The 27,205-nt window shown below is 47.1% G+C and overlaps 1 long non-coding RNA gene across 2 annotated transcripts; it reads left to right on the top strand.

Moving 5' to 3' along the window:
- Nucleotides 1-1,846: 1,846 nt before the first annotated feature.
- On the top strand, nucleotides 1,847-21,302 carry LOC117977669 (uncharacterized). Of its 2 annotated transcripts, none has more exons than XR_004668845.3 (3): nucleotides 1,847-2,389; nucleotides 12,721-12,817; nucleotides 19,004-21,302. It is a non-coding gene; the product is annotated as an uncharacterized LOC117977669 (long non-coding RNA). The 2 variants fall into 2 exon arrangements; XR_004668847.3 differs by lacking the exon at nucleotides 19,004-21,302 and adding an exon at nucleotides 16,398-18,977.
- Nucleotides 21,303-27,205: the final 5,903 nt, after the last annotated feature.

A 27,205-nucleotide genomic window follows, 5' to 3' on the forward strand; every position in this document is an offset into this window, starting at 1 on the left:
CACTTTGGCCTCCCAAAGTGTTGGCATTACAGGCGTGAGTCACCCCACCCAGTCTTTTATTTTTAAATTTTTTTGAGTCGGGGTCTTGCTCTGTTACCCAGGCTGGAGTGCAGTGGCACCATCACGGCCCACTGCAGCCTTAACCTCCTGGTCTCAAGCAATCCTCCTGCGTCGACCTCCGGAAGAGCTGGGATTACTTGAGCATTGTAATGAGCCACCGTGCCCAGCCCTTTTCACTTTCTTGATGGCATCTTTTGAAGCAGAAAAGTTTCTAACTTTGATGAAGTCCAATTTATCTACTGTTTTCTTTGTCACTTGTGCTTTTGGTGTCATAGCTAAGAAGGCTTTGCCCAACCTAAAGGCATGAAGATTTCTCCTGTGTTTTCTCCTATACGTTTTGTAGGTTGTGCTTTTATATTTAGGCCTATGATCCATTTGGAGTTTTTTGTGTATGGTGTAAGGAAGAGGACGTCCAGTTGTCTTTGTACAATTTGTTGGAAGGATTATTCTTTCCCATTGAAAGGTCTTAGCACTCTTGTCAAAAAACAATTGACCATAAAAGTGAGGATTTATTTCTGAGCACTCCATTCAACTCCATTCAACTCCATTCATCTGTATGTCTGTCCTTCTGTCCATTCCACGCTGTCTTGATTTCTGAACTCTGTACTCTTTTGAAATTGAGAAGTGTGAATCCTCCAACTTTGTTCTTCTTTTTCAAGATTGTTTTGGCTATTCTGGGTCCCTTGCATTTCTGTATGAATTCTAAGATCAGCTTGTCAAAAAAGTCAGCTGGGATTTTTTTTTTCTTCACAATCTCAGCTGAGATTTTGATAGGAATTGTATTGAATCTGTAGGTTAATGTGGGGAGTATCGCCATGTTAACAATATTGATTCTTCCCATCCATAATGTGGGATGTCTATTTATTTAGTTCATCTTTGATTTCTTCCAACAATATGTTGTAATTTTCAGAGTGCAAGTTTTGTATTTATTTTGTTACATTCACTCCTGAGTATTTTATTCTTTTCAATGCAATTATAAATAGAACTGTTTTCTTAAGTTTACATTTGTACTGTTCATTGCTAGTATATAGAAATACAATTGATTTTTATATATTAACCTTGTGCCCTACAACTGAACCTATTTATTAATTCCAATAATAATTTAGTAGCTTCGTGAGGATTTTCTATACATAAGACTATGTCATTTCAAATATAGTATTGCTTGCTCCTTGCCAGCCAGACGCCTTTCATCATTGTCTTGCCTAATTGTCCTCCCATCAGATATTTAGGGCTGTTGTAATCATCTGGATTGGCTGAGTCCTTGACATTCCGAATGTTACACATCTAGAGCTGTGGTTAGAGGTTTGGGCTTCTGGGCTAAGCAGAGCTTTCCTTTTGACAAGCTGACAGCCCCTACCAGAGTGAGGATATCAGCTCTTCTCCCAGGCTCTGCTAATTAACGTTTCAGTGGAGGCGTGATATGTGGTCAGTTTCCTCCACAGTCAAAGCAGGTCTCACGCCTTTGAATCCCCAAAGCCACATACACCCTGCAGCTCACGCGTGAGGGTCTCTCCACCTCTGCCATTGCCTTCAGCCGCCTCAGTCTTCTTTTTCAATACCCTCTGCTAATCCCCGCCACTCAACAGTTCTCCCAGGACCAAGCTCCTTTTCTCTGAATACTTAACAACACACTTGAACAGTTCTAAAACTTTTGACAGTAGAGAAATGTGGGTGTATTCTCATTTTGAACTCACAGGAAAGATGCAGGATCGGCGAGGTGCTGAGGCAGCGAAGTGTCAATCATGCATGTGAACACACACACACACACACACACACACACACACACAGAGTCGGATTTCCTGACAGAGGGTAGAAACTCTCCATGACTGTCATGGGAGGGAGCAGAGACTTTTCTCTTCTCTCATGTCACTTTTTGCACAGAACCCACTGCTGTGACATGTGTAGGCAGCAGGTCTCATCCCGGGAACAGCCCGACGGCCTGGGAGCCGGCATTTCTGAGCCACTGGCAAGCAGAGCAGGCAGGCAGGCCGGCCCAGAGGTGCGGGGCCCACCCGAGGAAGCAGGAAGGGCAGGATGGCCGCCTTCCCCTTCACTACTTGGGAATCCTGCCATCCGTCCAGCAGAGTGGCCGGGAATACACCAACGGTGGTGACTTTTCCAGCGCTGACAATTGTTGGGGTGAGCCGTGGGCTGCTCTGAATTCAGCTCTCCTGCCGAATGGATTCAATCGAGGTCTCCGAAGTGCCGACGCTCAGCGCAGAGCAGCTCCGTTCCACGTCAGTCACCCACACCGCTCTGGGCTCTTTCTCAGTGACGGGGAGGAATGAGTGGAGAGTCTGCTGATGCACTTGGCTCCTTGCTGCCCACGGTGAGAGTTGATTTTCCCGGCCAATCTTTGCAGTGAAACTGATCACACTGCAATCTGTAGTTTGGCAGGGTGTAGGCTTTGCATCCAATTTGTACATAAAATGATAATATTACGAGCACTAGGTGAGGGTGCTTAACAGTTCAGAAAGAAAGGACTTTCACTTCCCTCCTCAAATGTTTACCCCTCAGGCCCTGAGAGGTTGATTCTTCTCACAGGGAGTAAGCAGAGGAGTCACCCCCACCTCCCCCAAACCACCTCCTTCCACCATAAGTGGAATGGCACTTCCTGCCCCCTTGGCATAGGATCTGCTGCAGGTTATGGTGGGCCTCCATTTTCCATTAAAGTCCAGGAGTAAAACCATATATGGTTGCATAAATTAAAAGTCACTCTTGAATTCAGTGCTAATAAAGCTTTCTGCAATGATGGAAATATTCTGTAGCTGCATCGTCTAATATGGTGGTCACCAGCCATATGTGGCTACTGAGCACTTGAAATGTGGCCAGTCATTCTGAAGAACTGAATTTTAAATTTTATTTCTTTTTTCTTTTGGTGGGTGGGGGGCGGTTTGAGACGGAGCCTCGCTCTGTCACCCAGGCTGGAGTGCAGTGGTGCAATTTCGGCTCACTGCAACCTCTGCCTCCCGGGTTCAAGCGATTCTCCTGCCTCAGCTTCCCGAGTAGCTGGGATTATAGGTGCCTGCCACCATGCCCGGCTAATCTTAGTATTTTTAGTAGAGACGGGGTTTCACCATGCTGGCCAGGCTGGTCTCGAACTCCCGACCTCAGGCACTTCACCCACCTCGGCCTCCCAAAGTGCTGGGATTACAGGCGTGAGCCACCGCACCCAGCCTCTAATTTTATTTCATTTAAACTTCATTTATTTAGAGACAGGGCCTGCTGTGTCGCCCAGGCTGGAGTGCAGTGGCATGATCACAGCTCACTGCAGCCTCAATCTCCCGGGCTCAGGTGATCCTCTCACCTCAGCCCCTGGAGTAGCTGGGACCACAGGTGTGCACCACCACACTCACCTAATTAAAAAAAAATTTTTTTTTGTGGAGATAGGGGTCTCACTATGTTGCATAGGCTGGTCTTGAACTCCTGAGCTCAAGCAATCCTCCTGCCTAGGCCTCCCAAAGTGCTGGGATTACAGGTGTGAGCTGCCACCTCAGCCATTTAATTTTTTTTTTTTTTTGAGACGGAGTCTTGCTCTGTTGCCCAGGCTGGAATTTAGTGGCGTGATCGATCTCAGCTCACTGCAACCTCTATCTCCCGGGTTCAAGCAATTCTGCTGCCTCAGCCTCCCGAGTAGCTGGGACTACAGGTATGCACCACCATGTCCGGCTAATTTTTGTATTTTTACCAGAGGTGGGGCTTCGCCATGTTGCCCAGGCTTGTCTTTAACTCCTAAACTCAAGTGACCCTCTTGCCTCAGGCCCCCAAAGTGTTGGGATTACAGGTGTGAGCCGCCGTGCCTGGCCCCCAGACATTTAAATTTAAGGAGTCCCATATTGGCTGGGCACGGTGGCTTATGCCTATAATCCCAGAACTTTGGAAGGCTGAGGCAGGAGGATCACTTGAGTTCAGGAGTTCAAGACGAGCCTGGGCAATGTGGTGAAACCCCGTCTCTACCAAAAATACAAAAACAGCCTGGTGTGGTGGCCTGAGTCTGTGGTCCCAGCTACTCAGGAGGCTGGGGTGGAAGAATCGCTTGAGCCTGGTAGGTGGGGGTTGCAGTAAGCTGAGATGGCACCACTGTACTTCATCCTGGGTGACAGAGTGAGACTCCAGAATCACATATGGCTAGTGGCTATGGTATCAGACAGTACAGCTCTATATAGAAAACATAGAGACACCAGAGGTCTCCCATGTCAAAGACATGTCTACTCTTGGGACAGTGTTGCAATAAAAAAGGTATCATCTTTAAAAGTTTGAGAGATCTAAATAAATTTAAGTCTTTTTTTTTTTTTTTTTTTTGCTAATGAGGTGAAAGAGTATCAATTCCCTTAAAAAATTTAACCACCAGGCAGAGGTCTTTTTGCAAAGAAAAATTTGGAGTGTTTTAAAAATAATGAGTTTTTTTTTCTAAAAATTGTATCCTATTAAATAAAAATTTAATGACAAAAATAAAAAGGTTTTGGGGATTGTGGAAATAATATATTAAGAGGGATTATAGTTATAAATGACATAAGAATTTGGATTGATCTGAATACTCTCTTTCTTGCTAAATCAAGCCTTCTTTCATCTGTCAGGGTTTTCCTGAGAAATGAAGCGGTAAAACTCTGCAGCAATAACTTGGATATATGTTAGTTGGGCTACACCAGTGGTTCTTGGCCTTAGTGGTACATTGGAATAACCTGGGCTATTCCAGTGGTTCTCGGCCTTAGTGGTACATTGGAATCATCCAGGCTATTCCAGTGGTTCTCGGCCTTAGTGGTACATTGGAATCATCCGGGCTATACCAGTGGTTCTTAGCCTTAGTGGTACATTAGAATAATCTGGGCTATTCCAGTGGTTCTCAGCTTTAGTGGTACATTGGAATCATCCAGGCTATACCAGTGGTTCTCAGCCTTAGTGGTACATTAGAATAATCTGGGCTATATCAGTGGTTCTCGGCCTTAGTGGTACATTGGAATCATCCAGGCTATTCCAGTGGTTCTCGGCCTTAGTGGTACATTGGAATCATCTGGGCTACACCAGTGGTTCTCGGCCTTAGTGGTACATTGGAATCATCTGGGCATCTTTACTAAAACACTGGTGCCTGGGCCCCGTCCCCAGAAATTCTCATTGAATTCTATCCATGCTGAGCCCAGACCAAACTTTCTAGGTGACTTTACTCACTAATTACTGATGTAACTCATCACCACCAGGTGATTCTAATATCCAGCCAGGGCTGACAGCCACCAGGCCAGGCTAGTTTTTGTATTTTTTGTAGAGAGGGGGTTTCGTCATGTTGCCCAGGTTGGTCTCAAACTCCTGAGCTCAAGCGATCCTCCTACCTTGCCCTCCCAAAGTGCTGGGATTCCAGGCATGAGCCACAGCACCCGGCCTCTGTTTTTCTTTTGTAAATTACCCAGTCTGTGGTATTCTGTCACCGCAACAGAAAGCAAACTAAGACAGGTGGTTGATGATGCAGAAGAGCATCTACTTTTTCTAGCTTCAGGAAAAGAGAGCGTACGTCCCTCCTTCTCATCTTTAAGATTCTTTCACCAGGCATCAGAAGAGCAGGGCCTGCAGTTTTCAGGGGTGAGTGCTTGAATCCCATCAACAAGCACTGAGGAGGGGGATGGAAGCAAGCTGAGAAGCGGAAGACTTTAAATATATATATATTTAAAGGGCAGAGAGGAGTATTAACAAGTGCAGTACGGGGCCTGCAATATTTTGCATTTGCAGTGTAGACCAGTTAGTTCACAGCTGTCTGGTCAGCTGCCCCATTTATCCATGGAGTTTGAGGCTTCCATGCTGTTTCCATCACAGACTTCTCACCCAGAAAGCTGCAGGGACTCTATGACTAGACACACCAGGATACGCCAGTCTTTTTTTTTTTTTTTTTTTTTTTGAGACAGAGTCTCGCTCTGTCATCCAGGCTGGAGTGCAGTGGCATGATCTTGGCTCACTGCAACCTCTACCTCCTGGGTTCCAGCGATTCTCCTGCCTCAGCCTCCCAAGTAGCTGGGATTACAGGCATGCACCACCATGCTCGGCTAATTTTTGTATTTTTAGTAGAGATGACTGGCCTGGCTGGTCTCGAACTCCTGACCTCAGGCGATCCGCCCGCCTCAGCATCCCAAAGTGCTGGGATTACAGGCCTGAGCCACCACGCCCAGCCTAGGGTATGCCACTCTTTAGGGATCTGTCCTGATGAGCTGTCACAGCTTCTTTGGATAAGCCTGCTTCTGTGGCTTCAACCTCTTATGATCAGACAAGACCTCCGTAGGTTGACTTGGCCCCTTCCTGTTGTAGCTCAAGCACATTTCTTCCCGTCAGCTTCTATGGAGACAGTGAGCAACCATTTGGGTCCTTGCAATCGTAAACAAGCTGTTTTTAAATCATCAGTGAATGAAGGGGGACATCACACACCGGGGCCTGTTGTGTGGTGGGGGGAGGGGGGAGGGATAGCATTAGGAGATAGACCTAATGTAAATGACGAGTTAATGGGTGCAGCACACCAACATGGCACATGTGTACATATGTAACAAACCTGCACGTTGTGCACATGTACCCTAGAACTTAAAGTATAATAATAAAATAAAACAATACTAGGCAATAAAGTTTCCAACGATTGATATAGCCATGAATGTGGAGGAATTTAAAATCTTTTTCTCAATGAAAGAAGAACTTACACAGCTAGATGAATCTCTAAATGGGCAAAACTAATTTATGTTCAAAGAAATCTGAACCTTGATCATCTGAGGGGTTGTGGTGTATAAGATTTGACTGTAAGGGGGCCCCAGTGAACTTAATGGTATATTGGAAACCTCATTTTTTTTTTAGAAATATGAGTTTCAGCCATGTACATATTTTTCAAAACACGTCAAACTGTAACATTTAAGATCTCTGCGTTTAATCTAAACATATCTCAATTTCAAAAATGAAAAAAAAAAAAAGAACAAAAAGGAGACTAAAAATTAAACTCCAGGACAACCAATAAGTTATAGAAGAGGAGAAATGTGATCATTGTTCTCAACACTGCTTTGTTGTGAATAATACTAACAAAGGTAAAATAATGAAAATACAAAATATCAACTTAAAAAAAATTATCAGTGAAATTCTTCCCAAGTCAAGAGCCAAGAACCTACAGCTGCTGTAACTTTTTTTCTTTTTTTCTTTTTTTGAAGAGATGAGGTCTTACTCTGTCATCCAGCCTGGAGTGCAGTGGGGTGATTATAGCTCACTGCAGCCTCAAACTCCTGAACTCAAGCCATTTTCCTGCCCCAGCTTCTCTGGTAGCTGGGACTACAGGCATGTGTCACCATCTCCAGCTAATTTTTAATCGATTTTCAGAGTTGGGGGATAGTTATGTGGTCCAGGCTGGTCTCAAACTCCTGGGCCGAAGCGAGCCTCCAACCTCGGCCTTAGGAGCAGCTGGGATTACAGGTGTGAGCCCTCACACCCACCTTCCTATAACTTTTCTTACTACTAATAAAAATAATCTCCATTCTCCAAGTGGCTGCTCTGTGTCAGGCACTGTACTAAGTACTTTACACACACTGTTTCATTTCAGCCTTCAGTAGTCCTATGAAGTAGGTAGCATTATTCTCATTTTACTGGTTAAGAAACTGAGGTGTAGGCCAGGCACGGCGGCTCACACCTGTAATCCCAGCACTTTGGAAGGCTGAGGCGGGTGGATCACTTGAGGTCAGGAGTTTGAGACCAGCCCCGCCAACAAGGTGAAACCACATCTCTACTAAAAATACAAAAATTAGCCGGGTGTGGTGGCACACGCCTGTAATCCCAGCTACTTGAAAGGCTGAGGCAGGAGAATAGCTTGAACCCGGGAGGTGGAGGTTGCAGTGAGCCAAGATCACGCCACCGTGCTCCAGCCTGGACAACAGAGTGGGCTAGGTCTCAAAAAAAAAAAAAAAAAAAAAAAAAAAAAAAAAAAAAAAAAGACAAAAAAAACAAACTGAGGTTTAGAGAGATGAAATGTTTTTCCCAGCATGAAAATCTGAAGTGTCAGCGGCTGAGGTCAGCCCGGGCCCTGCTGGCTCTCTCGTTACGCTCTTCACGGCCTTGCTGTTTCTGCGGTGGCTTGAAGGAAGGGAAGTCGGAGAGGGGCCGGGCTGCAGTCGTTTCTCTGCGGTACATGAGGGTGAGGGCTCTGAAAACCATCCTCATGGGTGACTACTAAGATAGTCAGGCTGTGGGATCATCCCACTTGCTTCAGCCTAGACCTTCCTGTCCACGAAACTGCACACATTTGTGAGTACTCGCCACGTGGCTGCCGTGAACGCCTGTGGACATTGGGACATGGCAGTGACCCAAACAGAAAAAACCCCCACTCCCAATGGCATTTTAGAGGGGAGACAGACAGTTAACAAAGTTAGTAAGTACAGCATATGTTATTTACTTGTTTATTTATTTAGAGGCAAAATCTTGCTCTGTTGCCCAGGCTGGAGTGCAATGGCATGATCTCGGCTCACTGCAACCTCCACCTCCCAGGTTCAAGTGATTCTCTTGCCTCAGCCTCCCAAATAGTTGGGATTACAGGCACCTGCCACCATGCCTGGCTAATTTTTGTATTTTTAGTAGAGACGGGATTTCACTATGTTGGCCAGGCCGGTCTTGAACTCCTGACCTGAAGTGATCTGCGTGTCTTGGCCTCCCAAAGTGCTAGGATCACAAGTGTGAGCCACTGCACCCAGCCGCATATAGTATGTTTGATGGCAGTAGTGCTAAGGAGAAAAAAATAGCAGGCAGGGTGAGTAAGAAAGGCTGGAGAAGGGTGAGCCTTTTTAGAGCAGCCTGTCTGGGGGCAGAGCAGCCCAGGCAGACAGAGTGGAAAGGACCAGCCCTAAAGCCTGGCGTGTGCTCAAGGGGGTCAGTGTGGCTGCAGCAGAGGGGATGGGGGTCAGCAGGGAAGAGCGCGGAGAGATAAGAGGCAGAGTCAGCTAGGGGCTGCAGGCCCACGCTAAGGTCTACGGCTTTTCTCTAACTGAAAATGCATTTAGAGAAGGCTTTTAAGGAGGGGAGTGACAGAATTGAATCAGATCTTTCTGAAAACTGCTGAGAGTAGGTTGCAACGGGGTGAAGACAGAGCCGTGGGGCCTGTTAGGACACTACTGAAGTAACCCAGGTGAGGAATGATGGTGGCAGTGGGGGAGATGGAAAGGAATTGGGTTTGGATGTATTTTGAAGGTATTGCCAACAAGACTTCCTAATGAGCTGGCTGCGTGGGGTGAGAGAATGCAAACTGAGGAATGTCTTTGGTCTGAGCAACTAGAAGAATAAAGTTGCCTTGAACTGAAATGGGGAGACTGCCAAAAGGCCGGCTGAGTGGAGAACTGGGAGCTCCGTGAGGCTGGAGATGCCCATCGTCTAATGGCAGTGGGTAGGTGCGTGTGGAGCTCAGGGGAAAGGGTCTTCCTGATGATAAAAATTAGAGAATCAGGCCGGGAGCAGTGGCTCATGCCTGTAATCCCAGCACTTTGGGAGGTCGAGGCAGGCAAATCACTTGAGGTCAGGAGTTCGAGACCAGCCTGGCTAACATGTTGAAACCCCATCTCTACAAAAATACAAAAATTAGCCGGGCATGGTGGCAGGTGCCTGTAATCCCAGCTACTTGAGCTACTTGGCAGGCTGAGGCAGGAGAATCACTTGAACCTGGGAGGCGGAGGTTGCAGTGAGCTGAGATCACGCCACTGCACTCCAGCTTGGGCGACAGAGCGAGACTCCGTCTGCAAAAAAAATTAGAGAATCATCATTATATCCATCATATCCATCTACACCTATCAGATATGCAGTATTTAAAGCCATAAGACAAGCTGAGATTTCCTCAGCATTGAGTATAGGTATGCAAGAGAACGTCCGAGGATTGAGCCCTGGAGCACACTGACAGTTAGAGGTCAAGGATAGGAAAAAGACAAACAAGGCCGGGCGCGGCGGCTCATGCCTGTAATCCCAGCACTTTAGTCAAGGATAGGAGGATAGGAAAAAAACCAACAAGGCCAGGCGCGGCGGCTCACACTTGTAATCCCAGCACTTTAGTCAAGGTTAGGAAAAAGAACCAACAAGGCCAGGCGCGGCGGCTCACGCCTGTAATCCTAGCACATTAGGAGGCTGAGGTGGGCGGATGGCTTGAGGCCAGCTTGGGCAACGTAGTGAGACCTCATCTCTATTAAACATTTAAAAATTAGCCAGGTGTGGTGGTGGGCACCTGTGGTCCCAGCTACTCGGGAGGCCGAAGTGGGAGGATCACTTGAGCCCGGGAGGTCAAGGGTGCAGTGAGCTTTGATTGGGCCACTGCTCTCCATCCTGGGTGACAAGGCAAGATCTTGTCTCAAAACCACCACCACCACCACCACCAAAACCAACAAAAGTGCTTGAGAGACGGTGTCTAGAAAGGCAGGAGGAGAACCAGGAGTGGGCAGCATCCTGGAAACCGAGAGAAGAAGGCGGTTCAAGGAGGAGACAGCGTCAGTTGCATGTCATGTCACCAACGGGTCAAGCAAGAAGAGGGCCGACAGGTGACCGTGGAATTCACCAGTGACCTGAACACCGATTTAGTGGCATGGTGGGGGCAAAAGCCCAGCTGTGGTGAATTCGAGGAGAGAAATCAGAGGCAGAGAGAAGAAGAGCGTCCTCCATTCTTTCAAGGAGTTTTGTTGTGAAAGAAGGTAGAGGAGCGGAGTGGAAGCTGGAGGGGGAAGGGAAGTGAAGAGAGCTGTTTTTTCTTTTCTTCTTAAGATGGGAGAAATACAGTATGTTTATGAGCTGATGGGATTAATTCAATCGAGAAGGAAAATGCGGAGGTGCAGGAGAGAGAAGACAGATTGGCAGGAGAGATGTCCGCGAGTGGGCCGCAGGGGCTGGGATCCCATCCCACGGAGGGGCAGGTGGGGGCAGGGCAGCTCACCCACGCTGCGGGGAGAAGGCTGAGTGCTCAGACACAGACCCGGGGGGTGGGTGGGCGCGCTGGTGAGAGCGCGTGGGAGCTCTTTTCTGGTGGCTGCCATGTTCTTGGTGGCATAGGAAGCAAAGTTGCTGAGAGGGAGGAGGGGGAGGAGTTGTTGAAGGTGTAGGGAGAGAGGAGAAGGTATGAAATCATCACCTGGGAGAGTGGGAGACAGGAGACGAGAGAAGTGTGATACGTTTGTGGAGCATCAGTCAGGGCCCACTGGATTTTGTCAGCAATGCAAAGGGTGAACAGAGACTGACTGAGTTTGTTCTCCAGCCATGGGGCGACGCAGGCCCAGAGCGGCTGGAGAGTTCCATTTAACCAGGGGTGTGGTTTCATCAGAGAGAACCTCAAAGCGAGAAAGAGGTGAAGAAGTTGGAGGGTATAAGCAGATGAATGACCGTCGTGATTGGATCAGGAGGGAGGGCAGGACGTGGGGGCTGGGGGACAGTGAGAAGGTGGTGAGGTCTCTATAGGGTAGGACTGTAGGTCTTGGTGGCTCACAGGATTGCTGGAACTGGGGGGCCGAGGGAGTAAGCTGGACAGATAGAGGACATGGTCAGGAGTGGTTGGAGAGCGGGTGTAGGCGCTGTAGGTCTGGATAATGATGAGGTTAAGGGTATGACTCTGGGTGGCTGAGAGCGGAGGGGTGGAGGTTCTGGGCCTGGGCAGCCTCAGGCTACACTGACTGGTACTTCTGTGGGCACTTCTGTCCTCCTGGAGAGCCTCTATGAGCGTCATGCTCTGTGTGTGTAGGTGCCAGCAGCTTTGCTTGGGGAAGGGACCCCACAGGTGCCATTGGGGCATAAAGGAAAAGACAGATGAGAGAAAGGGGAGAGGGGCAAAACAAACAATCTGGTTTACATTGAGCACCCCATTTATAATTCCCCCTGCTTCACTGTGTCTTCCACTCTGTAACCACAGGCCATCGATGGCTGGTTCTTGAGTGAACGAGTCACCTACTCAATGAGACATTTTGTGTGAGTGTGCAGCCCTGAAGCACAGCCAGGCTGGAAGCCCGGCCCCACTGCAGGACCCTATGCCTAGAAAACGAGCTTTCCCTTTCCTTGAATTCACAGGAGTTCGCTGGCTTTGTTTCATGCTAGTAACTTGTGGGTGGGGAGCCAAGAGGGTGTGTCATGTCCCAGGATAGGCGGCTGAGGAGGGTGTGTTTTGGGGGGCAGGATAGATAGGTTTAACCCCGCTGGCCACCACCCCATTAGAGCAGCTGAGGTGAGCTTCTTGTGTCTGCTGGAATCCTCAGTTTGCCTGGGTGTCCTCCAAAGCTATCCCTCCCTGGGGACCTGCAGACCTGGGCAGCTCCTAACTCCACCTGGGAGTCAGCCATGCTGTCTCCTGCATGGTACAAACATCTCTGTAAGTGACTGTGCTCTTTGCCATAAAAGAAAGTCTAGTGCTCTCACTGTGTTAGCATTTGACCACCCACCCTCCATCTTCCTGCTGTGATAACCATGCGGGGTGGTGTCCACCTAGCTGAAGAGGGATTTGATTTACTTGACTTGATATCAAGAGGCACTGACTGTACTTTGGGAAGTCACTTACCTCTCTTGGGCCTAGGTTTCCCGATCTGTAGAAATGAGTAATAATTTATGTTTTTCTATAAAGCTGCTAAGAAGCTCAAATGAGATATTTATGAAAGTGCTTTGTAAACTGTACGCTGTAAAAACAAGTCACCTGTTATTGTCTTATCTTTGTAGAAATAACAGCAAATAAGTACAAGAAAGATGAGAGCGAGAGAGAGAGAGACCGTGAGCGCGAGAATTACACCCGGTATGGAAGACGACTCTAAATCATGTAAGTCTTAGAGAGGAGCCAGCCATCCTAGAGCAGATTCCCATAAAAATCAAACCAGGAAAAAATAAAGAGGAGAAGTTAAAGTTCATTGCTGGAAAACCATGTTTTTCTTTGAGCCCCTGTGGGAGGAGGTTATTCTTTTAGTGCAGGAAGAGGACTATAATTCAGTTTTCCCAATCAGAGCCTTCTGATGCGTTACCATGATTCACAGGCTATGACTCACACATCAGAATTCTCACTAGTATATTACCAATAGTTTATATTCCTTAAAAAGGAGATAAGATGAAGAAGAGCGATTACATAATTGTTTTTATTTCAGCTTATACCTTGGGTTTATCTGACATGAAATTTCACAAAGAGGAAGTTTCTCTCCACTTGCAAAGAAAAAAAACTCATTACTTTATTCAGAAATCACATTTCCAAAATGCTTCTTAACCTCAGTACTTTTGCTGTCACACTTGGTAAACTACTGTGAAGGAAATTAATTTCTTTTGTTATTATTATTATTTTATTTGAGACAGAGTCTTGCTCTGTTGCCCAGGCTGGAGTGCAGTGGCACAATCTCTGCTCACTGCAACCTCCACCTCCCAGGTTCAAGTGATTCTCCTGTCTCAGCCTCCCAAGTAGCTGGGATTACAGGCGCCTGCCACCACGCTTGGCTAATTTTTTGTATTTTTAGTAGAGACAGGGTTTCACTATGTAGGCCAGGCCGGTCTTGAACTCCTGACCTTGTGATCCACCTGCCTTGGCCTCCCAAAGTGTTGGGATTACAGGTGTGAGCCACCGTGCCCAGCTGTTATTATTTTTTTTTTTAAAGAAACTGGGTCTTACTCTGTCACCTAGGCTGGAGTGCAGTGTTGTGATCGTAGCTGACTGTAACCTCAAACTCCCAGGCTCAAGCAATCTCCTGCCTTAGCCTCCTGAGTAGCTGGGACTGCAGGCACACACCACCCCAGCTGGCTGATTTATTTATTTATTTATTTATTTATATTTTTGTGGAGACAGAGGTGTCGCTTTGTTGCCCAGGCTGGTCTTGAACTCTTGGCTTCAAGCAATCCTCTTGCCTCAGCCTCCAAAAGCGCTGGGATTACAGGGGTAAGCCACTGCACCTAGCCAGAAATTAATTTTTTTTCTTTTTTTTTTTTTGAGATGGAGTCTTGCTCTGTTGCCCAGGCTGGAGTGCAGTGGCACGCAATCTCGGCTCACTGCAACCTCCACTTCCCAGGTTCAAGCGATTCTCCTGCTTCAGCCTCCCGAGTAGCTGAACTTACAGGCACGCGCCACCATACCCAGCTAATTTTTGTATTTTTAGTAGAGACAGCATTTCACCACGTTGGCCAGGCTAGCCTCAAGTGATCCACCTGCATGGTACTCCCTAAGTGCTGGGATTATAGGCGTGAGACACCACTCCTGGTCCAGAAATTAATTTTTCTAAGGTCAGCAATACAAATAAATCAGTGTGAAACACCCTAACCCATAAGATTTCTTCACTATCAATAGCCATTCTAAAACACATTTATTAGATATTTTTGAATTATGTTATTGTGAATTATATTTTTCAAAATTAAAAAAATCCACCAGTTCATCAAAACACAAGTAAATACTCTCTTTTCTACCACCCACTCATGTCATCAAAAAGATCAATCAAATCTAATATAAACATCAAGCCATATACACCAAAGTTATTAGAATGGCTGGGGGTGGTGGCTTATGCCTGTGCTTTGGGAGGCTGAGGTGGGAGGATCACTTGAGCCCAGGAATTTGAGACCAGCCTGGGCAACAGAGCAAGACCCCATCTCTACAAAATACACAAAAATTAGCTGGGCATGGTGGTGCATGCCTGTGGTCCCAGATACTCAGGAGGCTGAGGTAGGAGGATCACTTGAGACTGAGAGGTCGAGGCTGCAGTGAGCTGTAATTGTGCCATTGCACTCCAGCCTGGGCAACAGAGCAATGAACATTTTATTTATTCAATTTCATTGATGTCAAGCTCACATAATCACAAATATTCTGATCTGGGAGATTCAAAACCTGTTGATGATCTGAACGTTGTCTAGATTTTATTTAAATGTCTCCTGCGGGCTGTAAAGCTACACACTTCCCATGGAATAAAGACGTTTATGTGCTTTTTGAGTTAAACCACTTTGACTGCATTAGGCCAGGTCTACACTGACTTCACAGGATATTGAAATGATGATGATGATGAATGTTTATTACTTACCTGAGTAACTAAAGTGGTTTAGGCACTTTGCATGTATGTTATTTATTTATTTATTTATGTTTTTGAGACATAGTCTCACTCTGTCACTCAGGCTAGAGTGCCATGGTGCAAACCTGGCTCACTGCCACCTCAACCTCCTGGGCTAAAGCAATCTTCCCACCTTACGCTCCCAAGTAGCTGACACTACTGGTGTGCACCACCACGCCCAGCTAATTATTATTATTATTATTATTATTTTTTGAGACGAAGTCTCGCTCTGTTGCCCAGGCTGAAGTGCAGTGGCATGATCTCGGCTCACTGTAACCTCCACCTCTCAGGTTCCAGCGATTCTCCTGCCTCAGCCTCCCAAGTAGCTGGGATTACAGGTGTGCCCCATCATGTCTGCTAATTTTTGTATTTTTTAGTAGAGATGGGGTTTCACCATATTGGCCAGGCTGGTCTCAAACTCCTGACTTCATGATCCGCCCACCTTGGCCTCCCACAGTGCTGGGATTACAGGTGTGAGCCATCACACATGGCCCCGGCTAATTTTTTATTAATAATTTTTTGTAGAGATTGTGTCTCACTATGTTGCCTAGGCTGGTTTTGAAATCCTGGGCTCAAGAAATCCTTTCGCCTTAGCCTTCCAAAGTGCAGATTACAGTCATGAGCTACCATGCCCAGCCTCATATACACATTTTAATTCATCCCTCAATACTGAGTTTGAGAAAACAGCCTCAAAGAGGTTAAATCATCTACCATTGGTTACTCAGCAAGTGGGTGGCTGAGCCGGAATCCTAAACCATGTCAACCTTTTCCCATCATATGACACAATGCCTAAATAAACGTTCTACCGAATGCAAGGCGAAGCGCAATGTGAAGAATTTTAACAAGGCACTGGATTCAGATCAAAATTTTAATTTGGAGCCCAAATCATTTAGATCCGTTCTCTGCCTTGGCTAACCTAATCGGTGGATCTCTACTTCACTGGGTGCCAGAGGATTGGGTCTCAACGAATATGCACTTGAAAAAACTAGGAGGAAAAAAAATCCTTTGGGAACATGTCTTCAAAAAAATCAACCAAAACTCCCTTTGGGGCTGTGGTTTTCCCACAGAATCAGAGAGGAATCAGGTCTTATATCAGTTTCTTGCTGCCCAGAAATGTCAAAGCAACGATGTTCAGAAGGAGACTCTGAGAAAGCACGACAGCAACAAAAATGGAAGGAACCAATGGCTGCAAGGTTCTTGCGTGATGTGACCTCGGCTAGGTCATCTTTTCCTAGATCGATAGGTTCGGCACCTGCTGTGATTGGACTGGGCTCCTGTGCTTTTGGCAGTAAGGGTCCCATAGCCAGAGCTCACTGTTGTCCTTCCTTTCAGGAACTTCTCTTGAGGCAAAAGAGATGCCCCTCGAACTAACTGAGCTTTAACTTAATGGAACCCAGACAGGAGCTGCATGATCCAACTTCCTATCCAGGGATTCTGAGAGGCTGAAGAATTCTAGCCAAGAAAACGTAAGCTTGTTGGAAGGAATTTATAGCAGTGTTATCTCCTAAGACATTCCACATGCCCACTCCCATCACCCCAGTGAAATATGTTGAATTGCCGGGTACGGTGGCTCATGCCTGTAATCCCAGCACTTTGGGAGGCTGAGGCAGGCAGATTGCTTGAGGCCACGAGTTTGAGACCAGCCTGGGAAACACAGAGAAACCCGTCTGCCGAGACCAGCTCGGTTGTGGATACCCTAACCCAGTGGCACTAGAGGAATTAAAGACACACACACAGAAATATAGGGTGTGGAGTGGGAAATCAGGGGTCTCACAGCCTCCAGAGCTGAGAGCCCCAGAGAGAGATTTACCCACATATTTATTGACAGCAAGCCAGTGATAAGCATTGTTTCTATAGATTATAGATTAACTAAAAGTATTCCTTATGGGAAACAAAGGGATGGGCCGAAACGAAGGGATGGGTCTGGCTAGTTATCTGCAGCAGGAGCATGTCCTTAAGGCACAGATCACTCATGCTATTGTTTGTGGCTTAAGAATGCCTTTAAGCAGTTTTCTGCCCTGGGTGGGCCGGGTGTTCCTCGCCCTCATTCCGGTAAACCCATAACCTTCAGCATGGGCGTCATGGCCATCACGAATATGTCACAGTGCTGCAGAGATTTTGTTTATGCCCAGTTTTGGGGCCAGTTTATGGCCAGATTTGGGGGCCTGTTCCTAACACCCATCTCTACTAAAATTACAAAAAGTAGCCAGGCATTGTAGTACACACCTGTAATCCCAGATACTTGGGAGGCTGAGGCAGGAGAATCACTTGAACTCAGGAGGTGGAGGTTGCAGTGAGCCGAGATCGCACCACTGCACTCCAGCCTGGGTGACAGAGCAAGACTCTGTCTCAATAAACAAACAAACAAACAAATAAATAATGTTGAATTGAAGCATAGTATACATTGAGAAAAGGGCATAAATCCCTAGTGGATAGCTCAATAAATTTTCACAAGGTGAACATACCTGTAAAACTAACATCAGATCAGGAAATAAGACATTACCAATAACCAGAAGCCATTCAAGCCCCTTCTCTTTCTCTCCAGAGCAGACACTCTCCTGACTTTGTTACAGAATATATTAATTTTGCCTGAGTTTATATTTTATATAATTGGAATTCAATGTTGTACCTTGTGATGGTTAATTTTATGTGTCAATTTGACTGGGCCACAGGGAGCCCAGACATTTGGTTAAACCTTATTCCGTGTGTCTGTAAGGGTGTTTGTGGATGTGATTAACATTTGAATTGGTGGACTGAATAAAGCAGATTGCCCTTCCTAATGTTGGTGGGCCTCATCCAATCAGCTGAAGGCCTAAATATAACAAAAGGCTGCTCCTCCCAAGAGTCAAACAATTCCTCCTGCCTGATTGACTGTTTGTCCTGCCTTTGGACTCAGACTAAAACATCAGCTCTTCCTGGGTCTTGAGCCTACCAAACATTGGATCAAATCTTCATCATTGGCTGGGTATGGTGGCTCATGCCTGTAATCTCAGCACTTTGAGAGGCTGAGGTGGGTGGATCACCTGAGTTCATGAGTTCAAGACCAGCCTGGCCAACAAGGTGAAACCCCATCTCTACTAAAAATACAAAAATTAGCCAGGTGTGGTGGCATATGCCTGTAGTCCCAGATACTTGAGAGGCTGAGGCAGGAGAATCTCAGCCTCAGGAGGCGGAGCTTGCAGTGAGCTGAGATCATGCCACTGCACTCCAGCCTGGGCGACAGAGCGAGACTCTGTCTCAAAAAAACCCCCCAAAAACCAAAAACAAAAAACTTCACTAACAACTCTCCTGAGTCTCCAGCTTGCCAACTGCAGATCTTGGGACTTCTTGACCTCCATAATTGTGTGAGCCAATTCCTTATAAAAAATCTCTTTATACATCTATTGCTATGGTTTGAATATTTGTCCCCTTCTGAAACTTACATTGAAATTTAACCCCCAATGTGGCAGTATTGAGAAGTGGGGACTTTAAGAGGTGATTGGGTCATGAGAACTCTGCCTTCATGAATGGATTAGCCAGGCGTGGTGGTGGGTGCCTGTAGTCCCAGCTACTTGGGAGGCTGAGGCAGGAGAATTGCTTGAACCCAGGAGGCGGAGGTTGCAGTGAGCCGAGATCGCACCACTGCACTCCAGTCTGGGCGACAAGAGCAAAACTTTGTCTCAAAAATAAATAAATACAAATAAAAAAATAAATTACCCAGTTTTAGGTATTCTGTTCTAAGCAACAAAAAAATGGACTGAAACATCTATACCTATATCCATTCCCTATTCTGTTTCTCTGCAGAACACTAATACATACCCTGCTTGCTTTTACATTTTTACTTAATGTAATGAACAAAGTCTGCATTTATTAACAGACTTGAACTGAGCACCTACAGTATCTGGAGTACTTACCAAGCATCTGTCATGTCTTATAAATGAAATGTTTATTTTCTCCAGGATTATAATATTGATGAAATCAAAGCATCTAGAAGACCATGCATTCCATTTTTAATCTAGCTGAGATGGCATAATTCATACCTCCTCAAATTTGGACAATTATAAATGACTCAACCAGTGAGTGCCAAATTCCACCTACACCCTGAGTACACCTGAAGCAACCACCGAAACCCAAGCTAATAGCCAGATGTATGCTCACTGAGTGGATAACTTACCTAACCTTGAGGTGAGCTAAGAACCAAACACACTCACAGTTTAAAAAGAATGTTTTGGAAGTGGATTTTATTTTATTTATTTTTAGTTTTAGTTTTTTTGAGATGGAGTCTCACTCTGTCACCCAGGCTGGAGCTCAATGGCGTGGTCTCGGCTCACTGCAACCTCCGCCTCCTGAGTTCAAGCGATTCTCCTGCCTCAGCCTCCTGAGTAGCTAGGACTACAGGCGCGTGCTACCACGCCTGGCTAATTTTTGTATTTTCAGTAGAGACTAGGTTTTACTATGTTGGCCAAGCTGGTCTCGAACTCCTGACCTCATGATTCGCCAGCTTCGGCCTCCCAGAGTGCTGGGATTACAAGCATGAGCCACCACGCCCGGCCTGAAGTGGATTTTATGAATAAAGACTTTGTGGCTGCGGGTGGCTGCGCTGGGAGGCGGCGATGAGAGGCTCGCACGCCTCCAGCCCGGCCCCGGCCCCCCGGGACGGAGAGCCGAGCAGCCCCGGCTCTGGGCTACGGACTATGGGCGAATAGCTCTGACCACCCGGCGAAGCATGCCGCCTGCCTTGGCCTCCCAAAGTGCCGAGATTGCAGCCTCTGCCGGGCCGCCACCCCGTCTGGGAAGTGAGGAGCGTCTCTGCCTGGCCGCCCATCATCTGGGACATGAGGAGCCCCTCTGCCCGGCCAGCCGCCCCGTCCGGGAGGGAGGTGGGGGGGTCAGCCCCCTGCCCGGCCAGCCGCCCCGTCTGGGAAGGAGGTGGGGGGGTCAGCCCCCCGCCCGGCCAGCCGCCCCATCCGGGAGGGAGGTGGGGGAGTCAGCCCCCCGCCCGGCCAGCCGCCCCATCCGGGAGGGAGGTGGAGGGGTCAGCCCCCCGCCCGGCCAGCCGCCCCGTCCGGGAGGTGAGGGGCGCCTCTGCCCGGCCGCCCCTACTGGGAAGTGAGGAGCCCCTCTGCCCGGCCACCGCCCCGTCTGGGAGGTGTACCCGGCAGCTCATTGGGAATGGGCCATGATGACAATGGCGGTTTTGTGGAATAGAAGCGGGGGAAAGGCGGGGAAGGGATTGAGAGATCGGATGGTTGCCATGTCTGTGTAGAGGGAGGTAGACACGGGAGACTTTTAATTTTGTTCTGTACTAGGAAAAATTCTTCTGCCTTGTGATCCTGTTGATCGGTGACCTTACCCCCAACTCTGTGCTCTCTGAAACATGTGCTGTGTCCACTCAGGGTTAAATGGATTAAGGGTGGTGCAAGATGTGCTTTGTTATACAGATGCTTGAAGGCAGCATGCTCCTTAAGAGTCATCACCACTCCCTAATCTCAAATCCAGGGACACAAACACTACGGAAGGCCGCAGGGTCCTCTGCATAGGAAAACCAGAGACCTTTGTTCACTTGTTTATCTGCTGACCCTCCCTCCACTATTGTCCTATGACCCTGCCAAATCCCCCTCTGTGAGAAACACCCAAGAATGATCAATAAAAATAAATAAATTAAAAAAAAAAAAAAAGACTTTGTGGCTACCTGTTATCCTACAGAGTCTGATGTGGCCTTCACTTTAATACTTCCTCAAATAGATAGTAGTGAGATGGAAGAGGCAGGAGAAATATACATCTGGGGTCAGTGAGCCACCACACGCATTTCCATGATAATTCTCCATACTGGCCAATGGATCAATCATATACTGGAATATAATCCAAATGCTAGTCAAGGCCTCCGTGTCCACCTGGCTCCTGTTTGCATCTATCTCAAAACCTCACATTACCCTCCATAGAAATCTTGGCCCCTTCACTGGTTTCCACCAGAAATCCACCTAGACAGCTGTTTTTTGAGTTTTAATAGAATTTTACTCAGGGTTTGGGGGTACAGGCATCTCATTTTAATACAATGTACAGCATCCCTGTCTCATTTCTTATTCTCTTTTTGCTTTTCCTTTTTCTCACAAGCGCCATAAAGTACTCTCCTGATCTTCTGGCGAATAATTCAGCAAATGTCTTTCGTTGCTTGAGAATGCCCTGGGAGGCCTCCTTCTTATCCTCAGTAAGCTTGTCAGCGTGTTTCTTCCAAGCACATATAGCGCTTCCCTAAAGAGATCTAACAAAATAAAAAGTTTCCTCTTCTCATTATAACTTGAGTGATAACATGATTTCTATTGCTCAGCGTTAGTCTAGGCCCAGGGAGATATATAGGAGAATAGAAGATGATTCCTATCCTCAAGGCATTTAGAGTCCATGGAGAGATAATTACTAAGCATGAAATAGTTGGAAAATGCTTCAGTGCCAGGCTATGTGGTAATGTCCATGCACTGGGCATTGAGAATAGTGCCAGGTCAGCTCAGCTCAGCCAGGGGAAAACCATCTCCAGGTGGGTGTGTGGGATGGGTTGAATTTGGTTTGGCTGCATGGTGGGAGGAGAACAGTTCCGGGTAAGGGCACAGCATCAACAAAGTCATGAGTGTGGCAAGAAGGAGTGTGAGTGTGAGTACTGATGAGAAATAAACCTGGTTGAGAGAATGGAGTGAAATTATGAAGGGCCCTGAAAGCCAGACAGAGACGTGGACTGTGGGACCAGTGATAATGGAGATTCCCCAGCAAGTTCCTTGAGCAGAAAGTGACACACAGAAAAATTGTCTGACAGCTGCGTACAGGATAAACTGGAGGGGAAAAGGGAGACCATCTGCTACAACCAAGCACTCAGACTGACATGTGGGTGTTTGGGATTAGGAGGGGCAATGGGAAGGGAGATTGAAAGGTAAATCTGCTGGCCGGGCATGGTGGCTCATGCCTATAATCCCAGCACTTTGGGAGGCGGAGGTGGGTGGATCACCTGAGGTCAAGAGTTCAAGACCAGCCTGACCAACATGAAGAAACCCTGTCTCTACTAAAAATACAAAAATTAACCGGGCATGGTGGCGCATGCCTGTAATCCCAGCTACTTAGGAGGCTGAGGCAGGAGAATCACTTCAATCCGGGAAGTCCACCTTATTGGTTGCAGTGAGCCAAGATCGCACCATTGCCCTCCAGCCTGGGCAACAAGAGCAAAACTTTATTTCAAAAAAAAAAAAAAAAAAAAAGGGTGAATGCAAAAAACTTAAGCATCACTGATCTCTAATTGGTCACAGGAATAAAGGAAAGGGGGAATGACTTGAGGGAGGCAGCCCCTCTCTGGATTCCAAGCCCTGCTTGGGATCAGAGGGCAGTGGCAGGAGATGAAGGCTAAAGGTGCTTTTTAGTCTGGATGTTTGTGTTTCCCTCTGCATCCCTCCCTTCCTCTCCCGCTGTCATTCTCTCATCTTCTGTGTTCATTCTTACCGGGACATCTATACATGCCTCCCAGGTACAGCCCCCTGAGGTTCTGCTTAGACAAGGGATGAAGGGCTACCAATGACCCAGCAATAAATAGTAAGTGAATTTGTCTTGCATCGTGCCTGCAGGGGAATCTTTTCTAAGTTATTTAGAACCTTGAATTGTTCACTCTAAGGAAGGGCTTCTTAACCTGAGGACTATGGATAGACTGCAAGAGATCCATGGAGTTAGATAGGAAATTTACTAACCTTGAACTGAAACTGAGCATTATTATAAATCCAGGCAACAAACCACAGTAGCATTATCAGTCCCAGTGACTTGGTCACCATCAATGGAAATCACAGACATTTTTATATCATGTTACGGTTGTTTCAGAGAGCATGAACTATCTTCTGCACTTATTACTACTTTGCAATTTTAACAGTGAAACGAGACCTCCCACTTTATCTTGTTATTGAATGTGGTAATTTCTCACAAATATATGATTGATCAGAAATTTTAAAAATACTTTGGCCAGGTGGGGTGGCTCACATCTGTAATCCCAGCACATTGGGAGGGCAAGGTGGGAGGATCACTTGAGGCCAGGAGTTTGAGACCAGACTGAACAACACAGTGAGACCCCATTTCTACGAGAACTGAAAAGATTAGCTGGGTGTGATGGCACATGCCTGTAATCCTAGCTACTTGGGAGGCTGAGGTGGAAGGACTGCTGAAGCGATGATCGCACCACTGCACTCCAGCCTGGACAAGAGTGAGACCCTGTCTCAAAAAAAGAAAAAAAAAGAAGGAAGGAAGGAAGGAAAAGAAAGGAGGAAAGAAAACGGGAAGGAGGCAGAGCAAGATGGCTGAATAGAAGCCTCCCAATTGTCCTCCACACAGGAACGTCAAATTTGACAACTATCTACACACACACACACACACACACACACCCCTTCATAAGAATCAAAAATAAGGTGAGCAATCACAGTACCTGGTTTTAACTTCACATTGCTGAAGGAGATACTGAAGAGGGTAGGAAAGATAGTCTTGAACTGCGGACTCCACCCCTCCCCAGTCTCCTAACAGTGGCCGCGTGGCACAGAAAGAGAGCCTGTGTGTTGGGGGAGGGAGAGTGCAGTGACTGGGGGACTTCGCATTGGAACTCAGTGCAGCCCCATCACAGCACAAAGTAAAATCAGGCAGAACTCAGCCAGCAACGGAGGCAGCATTTAGATCAGCCCTAGCCACAGGGGACTTGCCCATCCCAACGGTGGAAAGCCGATTTTTGGCAAATCTCGCCACCATGGGCTAAAGTGCTCTGGGATCCTAAATAAATGTGAAAGGCAGTCTAGGCCACAAGGACTACGACTCCTAGGCAAGTCCTAGTGCTGTGCTGGGCTTGGAACCGGTGGACTTGGGGGCACATGGCCTACAGAGACACAAGCCTGGGCAGCTAAGGGAGAGCTTGTGCCACTTATCCCCCGACCTCAGGCAGCACAGTTCACAGCTCTGAAAGAGACTTCTTCCTCCTGCTTGAGGAGAGGAGAGGGAACTTGGAAACCAGCTCAGCCACAGTAGCACAGGGCACAAGGTAGAGTCATGAGGCCTCCATTCCAGGCCCTAGCTCCTGGACTACATTTCTAGACATACCCTGGGCCAGAAGGGAACCTGCTGCCTTGATGGGAAGGACACAGTCCTGGCAGAATGCATCACCTGCTGACTAAAGAGCCCTTAGGCCCTGAATAATCAGCAGCAATACCCAGGGAGTACGTCGTGGGCCTTGGGTAAGACTCTGAGACGTGCTGGCTTCAGGCATGACCCAGCACATTTCTAACTGTGGTGGCTATAAAGAGGGACTACTTTTGCTTGAGAAAAGGAGAGGGAAGGGTAAAGGGGACTTTGTCAAAACCAGGCAGAACTCAGCCTAGGTACCAGCTCAGCCACAGTGGGGTGCAGCACCAAGTGGGCTCTTGGGGTCCCTAATTCTAGGCCTTGGCATTTGGATGGCATTGCTGGACCTACCCTAGGCCAGAGGGGAGCCCACTTCCATGAAGGATGAGTCCTAGGCCTGGCAGCATTCACTACCAGCTGACTGAAGAGCCCTAGGCTTTAAGCGAGCATTGGTGGTAGCCAGGCTGTACTCCCCCGGGTCCACGGTGGTGGTGGCCATGAGGAGAGAATCCTCTGCCTATGGAGAGGGGAGAGAAGACTGGGAAGGACTTTGTCTTGTAGTGCGAGTGCCAGCACAGCTACAATAGGATAGAACACCAGGTAGGTTCCTAAAGTTTCTGACTCCAGGTCCTGGCTCCCAGGTAGCATCTCTGGACCCACCTAGCGCCTGGGGGAACTTGCCACTCTGAAGGGAAGGGCACAAGCCTGGCTTCACCACCCACTGACTGTAGAGCCTTAGGGCCTTGAGCAAACACAGGTTGTAGCCAGGCGGTGGTTATAGCAGGCCACGGGTGGGACCCAGTGCTGCGCTGGCTTCAGGTCTGACCCGGTGCAGTCACAGTGGTGGTGGCCACAGGGGTGCTTGTGTCACCACTTCCCCAGCTCCAGGCAGCTCAGCACAGAGAGAGACTCTGTTTGTTTGGGAGAAAAGTAAGGAAAGAGAACAAGAGTCTCTGCATGGTAATCTAGATAATTCTTCCAGATCTTATATCCAGTACCACCAAGGCAGTACCTCTAAGAGTCTGTGGTTACCTCTAAGAGTAACCACAGTGTTACTGGGCTTGGGGGGCCCCTAAGGCAGATATGGCTGTAGTGACCGAAAGCTTAGATCACAACACTCAAGTCCCATCTGATAGGCACAAAGCCTTCCTAAGAAGGACAGGTACAAACAAGCCCAGACTGGGAAGATTATAATAAATACTAACTCTTCAATGCCCAGATACCAATGAACATCCACAGGCATCACGACCCTGCAGGAAAACATGCCCTCACCAAATGAGCTACATAAGGAACCAGAGACCCATCCTGAAGAAGCAGAGATATTTGACTTTTTGGACACAGAATTCAAAACAGCTGTTTTGAGGAAACTCAAAGAAATTCAAGAGAACACAGAAAAGGGATTCAGAATTCTATCAGATAAATTTAACAAAGAATTGAAGTAATTAAAAAGAATCAAGCAGAGATTCTGGACCGGAAAAAATGCAACTGGCAAACTAAAGAATGCATTAGAGTCCTTTAATAGCAGAATTAATCAAGCAGAAGAAAGGAATAGTGAGCTCGAACACAGGCTATTTGAAAATATACAGACAGAGGAAACAAAAGAAAAAAAGACTGAAAAACAATGAAGCACACTTAAAAGGACCTAGAAAATAGCTCTGAAAGGACAAGTCTAAGACTTATTGGCCTTAAAGAGGAGGCAGAGAGAGAGATGGGGTAGAAAGTTAATTCAAAGGGATAAAAACAGAGAACTTCCTAAACCTAGAGAAAGATATTGATATCCAAGTACAAGAAGGTTATAGAACACCAAAGAAGACGACCTCAAGGCATTGAATCATCAAACTCCCAAAGGTCAAGGAAAAAGAAAGGATCCTAAAAGCAGCAAGAGAAAAGAAACAAATAACATACAATGGAGCTCCAATACATCTGGCAGCAGACTTTTTAGTGGAAACCTTACAGGCCAGGAGAGAGTGGCATGACATATTTAAAGTGCTGAATAGGCTGGATGCAGTGGCTCACGCCTGTAATCCCAGCACTTTGAAAGGCTGAGGAGGGCAGATCACCTGAGGTCAGGAGTTCAAGACTAGCCTGCTCAACATGGTGAAACCCTGTCTCTACTAAAAATACAAAAATTAGCTGGGTGTGATGGTACACGACTGTAATCCCAGCTACTCGGGAGGCTGAGACAGGAGAATCGCTTGAACCCGGGAGGCAGAGGCTGCAGTGAGCCAAGATCTGAGATTGCACCACTGCACTCCAGCCTGGGTGACAGAGCAAGACTCTGCACCACCCCCCTCAAAAAAAAATACTAGCAAACTGAATTCAATAACACATTTTTAAAAATTAGCCAGGTGTGGTAGCATGCACCTGTAGTCCCAGCTACTTAGGAGGCTAAGGCAGGAGGATCACTTGGGCCCAGGAAGTGGAGGATGCAGTGAGCCAAGATTGCGCCACTGCACTCCAGCCTGGGTGACAGAGCGATACTCTGTTTCTAAAAGAAAAAGAAACAAAATGGATTAAATATTTACATTTTAGACCTCAAACTATGAAACCGCTGCAAGAAAACAATGGGGAAACTCTCTAGGACATTGAACTGGGCAAAGAAAACAGTCAACAAAGTGAAAAGACACTCCACCAAATGGGAGAAAATGTTCGCAGATTTTCCATCTAACAAGGGATTAATAACAGCAAAAATTAGCTCGGAGTGGTAGTGGGCGCCTGTAGTCCCAATTACTCAGGAGGCTGAGGCAGGAGAATCACTTGAACCTAGGAGGTAGAGGTTGCAGTGAGCGGAGATCGTGCCACTGCACTCCAGCCTGGGCAACAGAGCAAGACTCCATCTCAAATAATAATAATAATAATAATAATAATAATAATAATAATAACCAGAATATATAACGAGCTCAAACAACCCTGTAGGAAAGGCTGGGTGTGGTGGCTCATACTTGTAATCTCAGCACTTTGGGAGGCTGAGGTGGGTGGATGGCTTGAGTCGAGGAGGTTGAGACCAGTCTGAGCAGCATGACAAAATCCCATCTCTA

Source organism: Pan paniscus, chromosome 1, assembly GCF_029289425.2.
Source record: "Pan paniscus chromosome 1, NHGRI_mPanPan1-v2.0_pri, whole genome shotgun sequence".
NCBI lineage: Eukaryota > Metazoa > Chordata > Mammalia > Primates > Hominidae > Pan > Pan paniscus.